The following is a 17,084-nucleotide window of genomic DNA, read 5'->3' on the forward strand; positions in this document are numbered from 1 at the left end:
ACTACCATAAAAAGTTAAGTAGATATGTTCAAACCTCTTTGGGCTGCATTTGATCCTTGCCTGATCAGAGATTACCAGAACAATGTTATGAAGCATGTTTTTTATTATTAAAAACTTAAGCTGAATATCAGGCTAGCTTAACAAATTGTTTTTGATTTCTTTGTAACTGTGACATTGACAATAAACTTCTTAAATTTTCTAGTCCATTTTAAGTTCTTTTCTAGCCCCTTTTAAGTAGAAATAATACAAAGCATGCTGCTTCCCTCTTACATTTATGAATCTATGCAAAGAATGGAATTATTTTGGTCAAGATATAGTTTGAATAAGAAAACATCCATTATAATACATATGTCCAATACAAATAGTATATTTATGCCTTGGGCAGAGGCAAGGTAACCCATTTGTTAAAGATGAGTTTTGTTTATTTTTCACTTAGAGTTGTTCTTCATATTATAAAAAGTGTACTATATGCCTTTCAAAAACTTATAGAGTCCTCTGGGAGCCTCTGATTCCCTGCACCTGGCAGCCCAGCCAGGGCTGCCAGGCATGGGGTTTAAAGCAGGGAAGCTGGGGAAAGCTTCCTTGGTGCTCTGTAAAACTCCCTTTGCCATGTTGCCCACTGTATGAGACACGAGGAGCTGGGAGCTTCTGGCTTCCCAACTACCTGTGCCCCATGCTATGAAGCAGTGCCTGCAGATGTGAAGTAGGGGTCACCACAGCTGCTACTTCTACAAGTGCCCCAGTAACTTCAAGAATTGGGTGTGCAGCTGGGGCCTCCAGCTGCTCACCCATCTTTTAAAGTCTGGGGTGTAGTGAGCCTGAGACTGGGGAAATGCTCCTGATGTTGGGTTCATGGCGCCACCTCATCTGCTTCCAGCAGATGGCTGGCTTTTTATAGTTAAAACTCACTGTTGGATAACTGTTCAGTGTTCATTTAAAGCCTAATTCCTTTAGCTGAAACTGATTGGCCTCAGTTTCATATTTTTCATGCGGCTGAATCCACACCCTAGACAGTAAAGAGGTCATTTCAGGAGGTCTCTGCTATCACATCTTCCCCCTGTACCCCTGCCACTTTTCCACCAGCATGCTAATACCTACTAGCTACAGAAGTGTATTCTTTTGAATTTTAAGGTACACACAATTTTCTGACACTGAAGAAAAAAAATAAAATTTACATAGATACACACTGCATATTAGAGCAACTATATTTATATAAAAAGTTTTCTGCAATTACATGCTACACACACAACATCATGAATCTCCTATTTATTGTATGAGATGGAGGAATCCTCTCTCTAACTTTGACTCTCCCAGCTAATAGCATTCTCTGTTCTGCTGGGCTTTTTAGGGATCCTTCCCCCCACACTTGCCCCCTGCCCCCAATGAGTACACCAGAGGTCTCTGTTTTTTACTGAATCCCATGTCTCAGTAGTTCATTTATACAAGAGAAGGAATTGTATAGGCTACACTTTCTGTTGGCTTCAGCTGTACCTAACCATTCACAAACCATTTCTGATAAAGATTTTTAAGTTTATTTTTAAACAGCTTTCACACAAGTGTCCAGTGGCTGGAGTTTCCAATGCAGTATCTTTACATTGGAAATAATTAGGTTTGTTTTGTGGTCATGCAGTATTTGCTTGCTTTGTTTTTTGGATTTTTTTTTCTTACCTACATACATTGTGTCCTTGTATAAGCATTTACTATTACATTTTACTGTTTGTTTACTTTTATACTAGCCTTAAAGTTTTACTTTTTTAATTCAAATATAAGACTCGGACCACCTTTAAAAGGAATTAGTGTGTCTTTTAAATTATCGGGAATACAGCAGATAAGTGATGGATGAGAATGAGATGTAGGGATCTCTTGCTTTCCACACTGGAAGCCAAAAATGGATCCATTGGAGCTGAAATCACAGATTTCCTCCTATGCTAAAATCATGGAAAACACAGGTTAGTAGCCCAAATTCAGTTCAGCTGAGAAGCATTGCCTACACTTGTTGTGGTAAGAGGTTGTATTCTGTAGTATTGAGGATTCTCCAGAATTACTGAATCTCTGCAACTTTGACCGGGGCTTTTGCGCTCCAAGGTACAGTTGAACAGATGTAGTAGTTGAAGAACTCTGAACATGCCTTAGTTGGACCTGGCTTGCCCTGATCTGTATAGGTCAGGTAGCTCTTGAAAGCTGCCTCATCAACATTCGTCTTTTGTAGTTAAGGTTTATGGAGACAGACTACCATGCCTTCTCATACAAGTGTTTAATCCCTGATTTGTGATTGCTGTTTCATTATTGTTTGTATGTTATAGGGAAGTTTCTATCTACTTTCTTCAAAACCGTTCTATATCTGTCACATTAAACTTAGGAAAAATCTTTTAAACTTTTTTCTTATTTTAAATGACTTGGGTAGTGTGATTCTCCTGCCCAATACAAACCTTAAAAATCAAGGAAACTATTGAAAACATTTAACTCTATCCTGATGCCCATGTAATGTCTATGCCAGACTTTATATAAGCCAAAAAGGGTTCTTTTGACTTCCAACTGATAGAAAATATTACAAATACATGAATATGAAGAGGTCCCACAACCACATAATGTTCCTGTATATGTACACAACACGTGTAATGTCAGCTGTATTTAGATTGTCTAGCAATCTATCTAGTCGGGAATCCTTTATCAAAGTAGCCAGAATCAAAAATTTTGGGGGAGGGTACCAAAACCTCTGTTTGGGAACATTTGGCACAATACTGCATCCAACAAAAGTCCTTTGTTTTCTAGCATTTAGAGACTGGCTTAAACCTTAAAATCACTTAAGATAAATTTCAATAAATAATTTACTGCAGGCTAAAAGGGGATGGAGGTTTACCATATGTCAGCTGTTCCATAGTAACTCCTTCTGCATACACTCTTACCAAATGGTAAGTGGAAGCTAAACTCAGTGAGAGGGCTAAGTTACTCTAGCTTAGCTTCTACTTCTCATAGGATAAGAACAAAGCAAAAGTGTTGAAGCATGCCTTTCTCTCATGGTGCATTGTTTGCATGTCCAAACTTTCAGATTACTTATTCATTATGAGTTTTTATAAAACCTTTTTTTCTGCTGGATTGAGACTGAGGGAGCATCTTTCAAAATAAATATCAAGTGAAAATGCAAGACTTGATAATGCAGTTTTATGTATAAAATTAGGGATGATAGGATAGCCTTCAATTGAAAGCAGGTAAGTGACACCCAGAACCTGTAACTTTTTTTTAATAGAAGTGACATGACTGTTAAAGATTCTTCCTTCTCTCTTCAGAAAAAGGAATGCTAGTTGTGAATGAAGTGTGACTTGCTTTATATTACTAACAACAAAAGTAATATATTAAATAGAAGGATTCATGTCTTTCCTACCCATTGCATACCCCCCCCCCCTTACTTTCAAGGCTTAAAATGCTACAATAGTCAGCACTTGATAAATCTTCCAGCAGGTTGATAGCCAGAATACATTATCTTGATTATAATAATGTGTTACAGTTCTTTGGTGCACTCCTTCCAGCTGTGCTCCATAGTCTGCTTCCCTTATCATGGAGTAAATGTGCACTTTCTCCACCTGAAGTTGAGCTTCTATAACTAGTAAGATTTTATTTAAATGAGAATAGAAAGGTTCATTTAAAAAAAAGTTCCATTAATTTCTTTAGGTGCACCAGCCTACACTTTACACCAAGGCTGAGCAAAATATGGCCTGTGGGCCATCTGGCCTGTAGAGATTTTTTTTTTTTTGCCTGGCCCACGGTGGGCCACTCGGCCAGGCCAGATGGCTTTGGGCAACCCTTGTCTGTGCCAGCCTGCAGCTTGCCCTGGGATGCCTGCACAGTGGGGGCAGCCTCCAGCCCTGCTGGCTCAGAGCTGGGCAGAGCAGCGTGAGGGCAGTAGTAGGAGCCCTGGTGAGGGTCCTGAGACTGGGTAGGGAGCTGTATCCAGGGCCAGGGGTCAGTCTTCATAGAGTCCCAGACACAGCACCCTCACTACTGCTTTCATTACTGGCCCTGCATTGCTCTGCCCCATGCTGAGCTGGTGGGGATGGGGGGTTCCACTGCTGTGTGAGCATCTCAGGGTGAGCTGCTGGCTGGCACAGTACAGGGGGACCCAGTGCCACCTACCTCCCTGGCCCCGGTCCTGGCTGCTGAAAGTAGTGGGGCATATGGTCACTCCTGGGTCCACATCCCTCTCAACTCCAACAGTGGGCTACATGCCCCAGGCCAAGGGAGAGGATGGGTGAGGGGAGAGGGAGGGGAGGCTAAGTTCCTTCCAGTTCTTCTCCACAGGGCTTGCAGGACCTGCACTGTCACCAGCCCAGGCCTGGGGAGCTACTTCTGGGCTTGGTGTTGGGATAATGGGGCGGTGACAGTTGGGGGCTGGGATGGGCCAGAGCTGTGATCTGCTTTCTGCATGCCCCTGCCCATTACAGGGATGTGCGGGCAGTGGGTGTGAAGGGGATACAGAAAGATCAAAATAATGTTTAAGGGTTGGAAGCTGGTAGAATATCACCATTGGAGTAAGGGGTGAGAGAAACAGACCAGGCTTTCTTTCACCCAAACCACCAGCATATGTCCCCCACGTGTTCCTTTCTCTGTCCCCAGCTGGGGTTACATCGTAGAACAGAGGCTCCTGCGTTGAGGCAGGCTTCTCACAATCAGTTCTGAGATCCAACGCATGGAACTAGCAGCCTATTTTCCCATGCTCATCCCACCCTCAGGGTAAGATCCTTCTCCTTGTGTTACCTAATGTAATTAGTTTTCTAACTCGAGTAGTAGTATGTTGTGCAATGCTGAGGTTTCTGAGTTCAAACCATGATGATAAGGTTGGGGGAGCTCTTAGTTATATGTTTCCTTTTTAAACGAAGGATACAAAATATGGGTGCTTGCAGACATTGGGGGGGGGGGGGGGGAAGAGACAAAAAAAGGCACACGTTCCTGTGTCAAGCCCCACACATGCCCAGAAGAACTCTGAACATGCCTTAGTTGGACCTGGCTTGCCCTGATCTCTATAGATCAGGTGCTTTAGTGGTGCTTTTATCACTTTTTTGGTGCTTTTATCCAATAGCTGATCAAATCATCTTTAGCTAAAAGTGCCAAAAAGCTCAGCTGAAGCACCTGATCTTTACAGATGCTGCAAAGACGGGTCCAACTAACATACTGCTGCTTCTGGTAAAGTGCTGTGTTTGTGGGTTTTTTTAATGTCTGCAAGCAGCCTATGTTTCTAAGTAATTTGCTTCATTTTAAGTACTCAGAATTTTAAATGCTAGATGTATGGTCCATCATACAATATTAATTCCTGCCCTCATACACATGCATTGTACCATAAAATCTCACTTTGGATTTGAGTAATTTTTCCACTCTTCCTCCTTTCTCTTCTCTCCCCTTCCCCCCCAAACATTTGGGGGTATGGAGGGAGGTGCTTTATATTGTATTTGAGTACCAGCTCAGGGCAGACTGCCCTAGCTAAGGCTTCAGCCTGGGCCTAAAGCCAGAACTGAGTTGTCACTCTGGGCCAGGGTGGCTCATGTAGTGGGGATGGGGTCTGCAATGGGGGTAGGGCGGAGAAGACAGCAGTGTGGAGGGGAGCGGAGCCCTGGAGTGTGTGACTAGGGCTGGAGTACAGCCTGCCCTCCCTTCTTCCCTTGCTGCTTGCTTTCAGCTTCAGCTGCAATTGTCCGCACCCAGCCAGGCCCAGAGCTAGCACTGCTGTTTCTCTGCTTGTCCAGGCTGGGCCAGAACCAGGGCTGCCACTGCTGACTGCGTTGGAGCTGGAACCAGAGCTGCTGCAGTAGATGGGCAGGCTTCGTATGGGCCGGGGTGGGGTGGGGGGGTGGAGGCAGGCATTTGACATGGGGAGGCTTCGGGGGAGGCATAAGGGGAAAAGGTGGCTGTAGGTACAGGCAAGGATAGCAATGGGCAGTGGTCTGGCCTGTTGCTTTCCTGTTGCTGCTTTCCCTGCCACAGTGCCACAACAAAACAATAAGTTTTCCATGTATAAATTCTAATTATTGGTGGAGGGGGTTGTCTTAAATTCAAAGTTGTCTTGGATTAAGGTAAATAATATAATTTATACTTTCAAGGTCACTTAGCTGTCATTGTCACAGGACTTTGCATTCTTCATTGTACAAGAATAGATGGAAGGGATGGGTGGAATTCAGGTTCTCCAGGCAACTGTATATACAGAATTCAATTTCAGAGCAGATAGGAAGTTTCAACTAAGTTATTCTTAAATGTAGTACTTATCTGTATACCAAAGTGTATATATGTCAGGATTTTTGACAGAAAGAAAGTGTATTCTCATTTTTGTCTCTTTTCTATTTTTCTTTTTTCTTCCAATATGTTTGATTGTAGCAAAATATTTTGTATGTATTTTTCCTGGGAAGAAGCTTATTGTCACATGCAACAGAGGTTACAGGCTTGACTAGCTAAGATTTTTTTATTTTAACTGGGTCTGTGTTTAAAAATTGATTTTGAAAAATCCTGTTTAAAAAACAAACAAACTAAAGTTCTTGAGATGACATTGGCATGTACAATTCCAGTAACTTGTATTGTAGATAGGTAAAATGGAGTACTTAGCTTTTGAATCAGTGTTGTTTCTTACTATGTAAACTTTGATAATATTGCTTTTTTATATAATGTAGCACAAATATAAAAACTAAAAATTTAGGGTCCTGTAAATCTCTGCAGTATAAATGTAAACCTAGGTGTATGGTATATGTCCTCATTGAGTGCTGCCTGCTTGAACAAGTTGGAAATTGTAAAAGCAAGTTGTCTTTCACTTGGCAAAAATTAGGTATACAAGCACTGAGGGGAAATATTTTCTTTGACACTTGTCTAACATGTGGCGTGTTAGTTGCTTTGGAGATTCTTGAGCATTCCTTCTTAATACAGCTTGAAAAATGTTTAATGAAACTGCTAGCCATAAGCCTAAATCTGCAAGCCAGAGGCTAATATGAATGAGAGTATAGGGCAGGGCAGGGCTGGGCAGTGCCTCGGCAGTGCCTCAGCTGCTGCTCATAACTCTTGCAAACAAGGATCGGTCATTTAAATGACAGGTCATAATTGGTCTTGTCAAGTGTGTGATGTTGCAAAATACTTAATTATTAAATAGTGTTCTGGTGAGTAATAACTGCAGCACCCTGCATTTCGGTATCTAGAAGACCATTTTTAACTGTAGAATTAAATAAATACAAAAATGTAAGTTAAATGATGCTACCACTATTTTACTGCACAGAAAGTGTGCTTTGAGGTCTACGTACAGAAGAGTGCTTAATTCTTTCCCAGGGGAACTTATGCTTCACTTATCTGTTGAATGTCATAATACTTAATATTACAATGCCCATGGCATTTGTTTTGCAGAATTGTTGCTCTTATTACATTGTTAGAGCATGGATTATGCTTTAATTGTATAGAGGTTTTAGAATTTTGGGATTTGAAGTCAAGCACTTGCATCCCAGAAGATCTCAAACAAACTTTGTCTTGGGAGGGGGTGTTCTTTAAAGATTTTATTAAAATTAAGAATGGTTTTGCCACACATCTTGTTAAACAGGTAGCACAGGATTTTTTTTTTTTTCTTTTTAATTAAGCTAGAATTGTATCCTTTGCCGTAGTGGTGATGGGTGTGGAGGTTTGTTCACAGATGAGTTCCGTAGATGGGAATGCCTAAAGCTACAACTGAGAAGTCATACTGCATTGGTTGCCAACCAAAAGCAAACTATTTGAGATGGGGGATGGGAGTAGGGAGTATGAATGTTCTTATTGTGATATTTTGGAAATGTTCCTTTTAGCCCCTAGGAGTTTGACTTCACTGATTTTTTTTTTTTTATTTTTTTTTTTGAAGTGGTAATTAGAAATGCACTTGTTTGTGAGAAGCTTGGCCCCTGCACCATTGAAGAGTCAAATTCAGGCCATTGTGAATATCTTGGCTGGCCATTTAATTTTTACTCCATGCTGTTGTGTCAAGCAAAACTGCTAGACTATCACTGATGTTGCTTACCAAGCCACAACCACCATATCTCTTCAAAGGGAAGAGTTATTTTTTTAACAGGTTTGCATGAGTGATTGGTATGAAAATCAAAATGTTGCACCCTTTTATAGCAATTGAATTTAGCATCCTAAAAAAAAAAAAAGTTCAGACACGTAGTTGTAAACAAGAGTGTGCACAGTAGCAACATCATCAGTGGCAATACACTAGACAACTAAGGCTAGTTCAGGTAAATATATTGCTTCCTTCCTCCCCCCCCCCCCCCCCCCCCCCCCAAAAAAAAAAAAATCTAGTCTAAGTCATAGTGAAGGAGGAAAGTTTTACCACTTGTTGAATATGAATAGCTATTCAGGCTTTGCTTCAAATTCAAAAGAGTGCTTGGGGTAGTGATATTTGCTGTTAACCAGCTTTTGGTTTAAAGTTGGCTGTGATACAGCTTCACTTCTGAATTTGAGTTCCTATGTTCCAAGTGCTGCATCATGTTGCTGCTGTATTAGGCTAGGATTTGGAAGCATTTTAAGAAGAGAATTGAATGAGGGAGAAAATCTGAATAAGTAGTTATTCATCAAGCTTCATGCTTTCATTTGTTAATCCTTTACTAATACTGTTAAGGAATATGTATTTTATTTAAACATGTTGGGAACAGTTTCATTTCTTTGTAAAGAATGAAGCCAATACAGCATTGTACTGTCCATTCAATGAGCATGTGAGATCTTCCACTCCTGTTTTGTTTTTTTTGTAACCTTTGGTGTCTGAGTCTGTAAACCAAAGTGTAATGCAAAGACTAATGTACTTGGCATAGTAATTTACATACCTGTTTATGATATGTTTAGAAATCTATAGATGTATACAGGTGTGCGTGTGTGAATAAAATGAACATTAGAAAGGGGTGGCTTTGTTACACACAAATTGTAGGTGGCTTCTGGAGCTCTTAACCCTGAGATTAATTTTAAGCATACTTTAGGCAGCTTAAAATTATGCCATTCCAGGACAGGCTTATCACTGGTCTGTTACACAGATACGTTCTATTAATGTGTAGCCCCTTCCCACAGATGAGCTGCCTATCCCAGGATGCAGTATGCCCTCCCCCACACTGTGGACAAAATTTCCATGCCCTGTACTCTGTTGCTGAGGGGACAGTTCTGGCACCAAGCCACCTTCCCCTCCTGCCTCTGGGAGCGTGAACCCTTCCCTCCTTCAAGATGTGGCCACATGAAAGCAACCTACAGAGCATTGACAGGTCCAGGAGTGGGGTCTAGGTAGGGTGAGGGCTGAGTGGGAACAAGGTAGGGGTCTGGATCAGAACCCCATGAGTTGCGCCTTCCTTCCTGGGACAGTAGCTCCCCAACAAGTGCCTTCATTCACTGTTCCCAGCTCCTAGCCACCTCAGGAAGCATGACCTGCACCCCCCACATGCCAATCTCAGACCCCAATTCATTAAAATGAGTCCTTTATTTTATTTCCTTCCCTCCCTCCCATTAAGTGGCTGACTTAAGTTTACCACTCTTCTTTCACCCCCATTTCCTTTCCACCTCCCACTTCATTACGCACCTCAATCCCATTACCATTTAACTCACTGCCTCCCAGCTTCATGTTTCTGCCTCCCCTTCCCTCTCCCCCACTCTGCCCCAAGCAGGTGTATAAGCCTACTAGCCAATTGCTTGCCATGAATGACAGAGTGTTCCAGGGAGTGTTTATGTGCCTCCCCTTTCCCCCCACTCGCACTTCAGGGTCACAGCAGTCCCTCCGCTGCCTCTGGCATGGCAGCTCCCTCGCCACCTGCCTCTGCCTGGAGCAGCGCAGCTTCCCCCGCCTCCCCACTCCCCTTCCTCCCTCCTTCCCTGCCAGCTGTTGTTGGGGCTGGGCATTAGGGGGTCACTGCTACATGAGGGACACATGATAGGCAGCCAGGGGAAGATGAATATTAATTTTCTAAATCTTTTTAGGGGCCCTGCAGGATGGATAGAATGGCTTGGCGGGCTGCATCCAGCCCACCCCTGCTTTAGTGTCAACTCAGCTATAGCTCCTAGTCAGGCCTCTAGTGGCAAGTCAGAGCTGTGCAGGTGGGGGACAGAAGGTTTTTAGCCTTCAGGTGAGACTGCTCCCAACTCAAACTAGCATTAACACTGATCAATGTTTGAGAAGTTCAAAGTGCAACATGTAACAAGGCCCATAGAGAGAGAGACTCGGGCTTGTTTTTAGATGAAGTATTTTAAAATGCTAGTGCTTTGCAGCTTCCTTAAAAGGCTGCATCATTAATAAAACAACAGGTTAAAGACAAGCTTTTACTAGTGAAGAACTTCATAAATATATGGTCAGCTGTACATTTACATGTGTATGTGTGCATGGATGTGTATGTGTACATATTGCATATACAAAATAAAGTGCATGCATGTGGATATTGTGTGGGGATATGTATAATGTATAAACACATTTATAAAGTGTTTTAAGAGTTTACCTGATAATCCATATTAATTAGATTTTCATTTTAAAGGATTTATTTTTTAAAAAAATTTTTTAACAGAATAAAATCTGATTTTTTTTTTTAATTGTTTTTTATTCATTCTGAACAGAAGTGAATGGGAGGTGATATTTTTCTGAATCCAGGGTATTTTGCATGGTAGTTTGTGTTTGAATGTAGTTAGTTGCAAGTGGCTCCTGTTTGCCATACATGACATGACTTACTTTTTAAGTGTTTTGCTCCAGGAAAAAGACTTTCCAAAGGTTCTGGGGGTACATGTAAGAGTTTAGTGATGGTATGTGTGAAATTAATTTGCTCTTCTCTGAGCAAGCCAAAGTTACAAAGTTCAAGTAGTATGTACCTTGTCTTTCCATTTCCTGGTTTTAAAGTTGCTTGTTTAGTCACACACTGCACTGGAGGAGCATGAAGCATCATTTTGGCAACCGGAACTCAGTTCATGTTTTGGGAAATTTAACTTCCTAACTTCTTAAAAAATTCTCAGAGATTTTGTGTGTCACATCAGTTCACTTGTTCACTCTCCTTTGGAATACTGTGGGTGCATCTACACGTGCATTGTTACTACACAGTAACTGAAAATTACTGTGCATTATGGGGATGCATCTACACAGATGCACCTGTACTGCACAGTAACTATAGCGACTTACACTGACTCAAGACTCAATTTGCTACCTGTGAATTTACTCCTAAGTACTGTGTAGTAAGGCATGTGCAGATGCCTTACTGCACAGTAACCCCATTTGTGTGGACTGACTTGGGAGTAACTTTACTCCCAAGTCTTGGCGCGCACACAGTGCCTTTACGTGTAGATGCCGGTGTAAAAGCCACTTACTGTGCAGTAAATGCACGTGTGGACATGCCCAGTATTTACTTGCATCCAAGACCACCATGCGTTTTTTCCCCCCTTAAGCAATATGGGTGGAGGGGAAAAAAAAGCTCAATCTCTGATTTGAGTACTGGCTCAGGGCAGGTGGTGCCTCAGCTCCTCCTTTGGCCCCACGCTCAGATCTAAGATGGAGCTTAGGTGCCATCTGCCGCAGGCAGAGGTGGCTTGTGCAGTAGGAAGGGGCCTGGTAACTGGGGGAGACCACGCAATGGGGAGGAGCAGAGCATGTGGGGGGGGGAGACCTCTGTGTGCAGCTTGGTGGAGGGATGTGGGGGAGATGTGGGAAGTATTGTGCAGAGCTGCAGCAGAAGGTAAGTGGCTGTGGAGGGTGCCGGGGGCAGGCACCAGTGTGGGGCAAGTGGCAGGAATCGGGCAGGAAGGGCAGAGGGAAGTTTAAGATTTGCTTAAACTTATTCTGTTCAATAAAATTGGAGCCTATATGTGGGTTTGGGAACCATTTAAAAAAGACTTTAAAATTGGAAACTTTGGTCTTGGGATGAAATGTCAAATGTAGTCTATACAGAATGCAGGTGAAGAGAAAGGAACATGCCTAGTGCATATTTTCTGACAGCTGCCAAGAGTTGGGGTTTGGCCTCATAGTGCCTGGGTATATCTCAGGTTCAGCATATCATTTGGAGCCACCCATATACTGTGACAGCATGCTGAAAACTTGCTTCAGTTCAGCCCTTGTTTTGCCGCGTGTATGTTTTGTTTTTAATTGCACCAGTTCGGAACTTGTTGACCTGGAGCTTCTGGCTCTGGGCTTAACTGATCTCACGTAAACATACACAAAAGGGCAGTGGATGTCCTGAACTAGTTAATAAATCCCATGAAGCTGATTTTTAATTAAGCCACCTGTGCAGAGGAGGGAGGGGGCAGTGGTTCTGCTGCATCTATCATAGTTTAAGAGCAGAAGTTCTCAAGAGTATGGCACCTTTATAATAAGGGATCATCTTGGAGAAGATTGCTAGGATTCCCTTTCTTCCTCCCCACATGAAGGTTAAAGATACTGGTGTGTTACCCTAAGAGATTTATATTTGCTGTAATGCGCTGCATTTCTGTATTGTACAATATGCAGTTGCTTGGCAACAGTTGCAGTCCCTTGATTGTGTAGTTCTGTATTGAATAGTGCAAAGCTCAGATCTTATTATTTTGTGAATTACTCTACCCCAGCGGTGTTGAACATATGACCTATGGGGTCTGGCGACTCGTGGCAGGCCAAGGAACTTGAGGGTGTGGTCTGCTGCAGAACCTGTGGCCTCAATGGACATAGTCGTTGGTGGCAGAAGGCTAATACAGCCCTTCTAGTGCTGCCTCTGCCATGGGAGCTGGCATGCAGCTTCTAGCCCGTGTCTCCATCACGTGCCTTGTGAATCTGGTCCACAAGGATCCTGCTGTCTCGACTGGCCCAGGGTCTAGGTAAGTTTGACAGCCTACATTTATGTGTGTTGATGTCATTCATGCAGGTCTTACCAGGTAGTTAGTTAGTTGGCATTAGTGGTGAATACTTTTGCAGCCAAGAAAGACTGTTCATTCCCCAGTCTCTTAGGTCTGTACTGGATAATCATACAACTGGGGGAGACCCAGGAATTATCCTGGTAATAACTTTTAAGGTTATAGTTCTTATTTGTTGTTCTCGGAGGAATCACTAATTTGAAGTAACCTTGGGATCTACATGACTGTCAAATAATACTCTATTCTCTCTTATACAAAATGCCCTGGCATTAGACTCACCTTTTTTTAAAGGCAGAGTGAAAAAGAAGATATTTCCTTATAGTAAGTGAGTAGCAGCAGTTAGGGATCCAAGCCTACTCATTGTTCTGCTGCCTGTTGATTATCTGTAGACCTTTTTTTTGCTTTTGGCTGGTAAGCAGCAAAACTGCTTTTAGTGTATTTCCTTGCATGTAATGTACACTGCAACCTCCATCAACTGTTTTTTTCTGTGGGGGAGGGGCATGGGGGGAAGGTGCATGTTATGTGGTGAATATGGTAGCAGTCCCATAAACAGTGACACATCTTTTCTTTTTCCCCTCATAATGGAGAATTGCATGGTTTGACGATTCAGCTTTATTCTAAGTAGACGGGCAGACAACTTGCTTAAAATATAAACAGTGCTAAGAGAATAAGTAAGGATTTAATGTTTGGTGTGTTTATAGAATGTACTAATGTCATTCAAATCATTAATTGATCAGATCTTCATGTTCTAATGAAAAGTGCTAAAAGTAAACAATGTAGCTTGCATAAGCCTAGTTCCTTAGGAAACAAATGAGCTGTATTCTTGGATAATATGGAAATCAATGGAGAGAAATGTGGAAAGTTTTAGTATTTTCATTTTTTGTTTTGTTAGTTTTGAGGTCTCTTAATAGACTAGTAGTTCTTTATCCTATGCTGTTATATAAGATAACAGTAGAGTTGACAAAGTAAATTATTGACAGTATGATTGAAGATCTGGTAACATTATTTAAATATTTCTTAATGCCTTTGATATTTTATCAATGCTGCAGTTTGGTTTTAGAGCCCACTGAAAAAATGGGCTCTGCCCTTTTGAGAGAGAATGTTATAATAACTTTCCAAATGTAAGGAAAATATGATAGGAAGGTGGAAAAGTTAAGGGACAGAACATTACAGGCACTCGCATACTAAGCTTTTCCTCTAGCACATCCTGTTTTGGCATGGTGGGGGGACTGCTCAAATATGTTATAAAGTGTATAATATTAAAATGTTATAATATCAAAACTCTAAAGTTTTAATTGTTCTTAAGTAAGAATAACTTTTGCAATCCATTTTATTATTTTACCAGGTTATGTTAACCTCTGCATATGCCATCTCTGAAAATTGAAGGTGGTCTTGGAACAAAATAAGCTTTTTTAATTAATTATTTTTCTTGGAAAACATTTAAAATTTTTGAGAAATATGACATAATTCAACCTGATAACAAGCAATTATTATGACAGCCCAGGATTTTGTACTGGTACATGCCAGTGGATAATGCAATAGATGAAATCCAAAAGCATTTTCTTTGTCTGCAAGACCATCTTTTTTTTTTCTTTCTCTTAATTCTTAGAGGATGCTAGGGTTGTGGAATGGTCAAAAGCAGTGGTCAGCAGCCTTTTGCCAGCATAAGCTGGAGCTTCTGACTTGAATGTCACTGCATGCCAGAAGTCTCTTGTGGCTTTCCTATTCCCCATGGCCAACTGTTAAATTCCCAGCCACCTTGCAAGGGAGGCTCAGATGTTGTGGAACAGCAGGCCCTGTAGCAGTGGGGAGCACTGCAGAACAGATGAGTGGCAAGGTACAGTGTTATGGTGGTGAATTTTTTTTTCTCCCCCTGCAATATCAGACCTCTTTGTGGGCCAGATCCAAGCAATGGGGGGGCTGTAGGTTACCAACCCTTGGTCAAAAGGCATCAGTGTTACAGAAAGTTAAATGAACAGAGGGAATGGTCTGACTTTAATGTATTTCCAAGGTCTGAATTTTGAGGTTAGTGGCTAGTTTTGAGTGTGCGTGCTTCTAAAAATTCAAGCGTCTTTCTAAAATTTCAGTTTTAAATGTGTAACTTTGTAACCTTTGCTAAATCTGTCCTCGGAGGATCAAATGCAGTTTATTTTTAATGCATCGGCTACAAAATCACAACTTGTTTGGCTTTTGAAAAGGTCAGGAATTTTTTTAATTTCATGCAAACTTTGCAAATAACTTCCAGCTTTGGAAGGGGAATAAAAGTAAAAATTCATATAATTCTTTGAAAGACTGATGATGAAAATAAGGCTTAGTATGCTAATGTTAAGTTTCACACTTCCTGAATGTAGTGACAGAGCAAGGTTTGGGTCCCTTCAGCCATCTGGAGTTCAGAATGAAAGAACTTTTGCATTTTTAATCATGCAGTAGTTCTGTTGGTCCCCAAAGTTAGATGGTTATTCACAGTACCCAATAAATAATTTGTTGATAGAAACCTGTTTTAAAGCTGTGTTGGGTGTGTCAACCTCTTGGTTCATGTTAATAAGTTTGTCTAGTTTTTTACATTAATTTACACTAAGCTATTTGCTACATTGCTGTGTGTTCTTAAGGTAGTACTGAATTGTTTTCAGTATTGATTTATAGTAGCAACTTCCACTGTACTAGAGAAGTGATATTTGTACGCTGGCATTTAGAAGATTTTTTGAATAATTCTAATTCTTTGTGTACACGGTGATTACAATAAACATTTGACTGGACAGCTGTTTATACAACTCTTTCAAACTTCATTTCGTGGCTTATTACTTTCTCGTGTTTTGGTTCATCTTTGAAGATAGTAGGTATGTTGCTTGCATTAGTAAGTTTTTCAGACCATTCTTAAGGGGGAAAAGAGGGTATTGACTTTTGCTATACAGGAATATTGGATCTGCTAATTTGGTAATCTCATCTTGCATGTAGCTGTATAAGCAAAACCAGTCCTGTCAGTCTGTAAGAGAACATAGCTGTATCCATGGGACATATTGGTTCCCTTTCCAAGTTGAGAAAAAGATGAAAGGGTTGGGGGGAGGCGGTGTTACAAGTAGTACTCGGGACATGGGCAGTATAGAGCTCCTAATGTTTTCCAGAGCAGCCTTCTACAAACTCATGTAGGGTTTGTCCAGGACCATCTCAAACACTTGGGGTTTCTCCTGCAGTACTCAATCATAAGGTGTGTTTTCCACACCCAGTGGGAAACTAATATCACTCTGGGAAGTTTTCAGTTCAAGAATGTTAGGCAGGGGAGTGGTGACCTCATAGACCTGGAACCAGTTTAGCAGTTTTTCTTATAGGCATTCACAGTTACACAGACTGAGTCAAAGCTTTCCTTTGCATATGCAAATTAGATTCAAAGCAAGAAAAAAGAATGAGGTCCAGGGGAGTGGATGTCCCTCCTCCTTCAGTGGGAGGAGGTAGTTAGCTGTGTTACTCTGAAGCTGGGAAGAAGACAGAGTATGGTTGCACCTTAAAGTAATTGGCTCAGAGAGGCATAACCTTTTGTAGGCAACAGTCTATTTCATCATCTGACATCTATGAAAGCATATATTTCTTTAAAACTGTTAAGGGATCCTCTAACCTAATGGTGCTCAGCATTTTGGTACCATGGACTAGATGAGCTGATCTTGTGCCAGAGCTGATCCTGCGCACCAGTATCAGGCCCATCCAGGCCATGGGCTACCTCATGCACTGTCATGTGCTGCCCTGGTCTAAAGCACACAGCTGTGGCCCACAGGGTTCTCCAGACTCATGGGGAGCCCTGTGGCCTGGATGACACTGCATTAGGGGTTGGATTGGGCCTGCAGGGTCAGGGTTGAAACCCCTTGCCCCACCCTGCTCAACCCAATGATTCTCAGCCAGGGTGAAGCACAATATTAGCACTGTTAGTACAAATGCTACTCAGTTTAAAAGATAAACCTGGTGATTTTAAATAGGAATCCATAATGTTAAAGACATTCTGATCAGTAGTGGTTTTTTTGAGTTCTTTGCAACAGAAGAATTGCTCTGTTTTTCCATAGTGAAAAAATAGTGAAAGCTAACAGCTGGCACTTTCCCTGGGGTGCTTTCTGTCTAGTGATGGGTGCCTTGAATCTAAAAATGTTGGGAACTGTGTGTCTTACCTCTCCCAGCAAGAGTTTTCTCTTGATCTCAGATTTTAAAGTGACAGGCACTTGGAGAACAAATTAGAAAAAAGGAAAATGGGAAGGAGCTACAGGGATTATTTGACTTCCTTTTCCAAG

General features: G+C 41.6%; 1 protein-coding gene across 5 annotated transcripts in view; it reads left to right on the forward strand.

The window, feature by feature from the left end:
- PPFIA1 (PTPRF interacting protein alpha 1) overlaps positions 1 to 17,084 on the forward strand; it is a 106,477-nt gene that overhangs the window by 14,136 nt on the left and 75,257 nt on the right. The window contains exon 2 of one of the 5 annotated variants that reach the window (XM_059722740.1): positions 4,612 to 4,728. The exons of the other annotated variants lie outside the window; for them this stretch is intronic. The gene's annotated coding sequence lies outside the window, so the exon portion shown is untranslated. The remainder of the gene's footprint in view (positions 1 to 4,611; positions 4,729 to 17,084) is intronic. 5 annotated transcript variants of the gene reach the window in all.

Source organism: Alligator mississippiensis, chromosome 2 (genome assembly GCF_030867095.1).
Source record: "Alligator mississippiensis isolate rAllMis1 chromosome 2, rAllMis1, whole genome shotgun sequence".
Lineage (NCBI taxonomy): Eukaryota > Metazoa > Chordata > Crocodylia > Alligatoridae > Alligator > Alligator mississippiensis.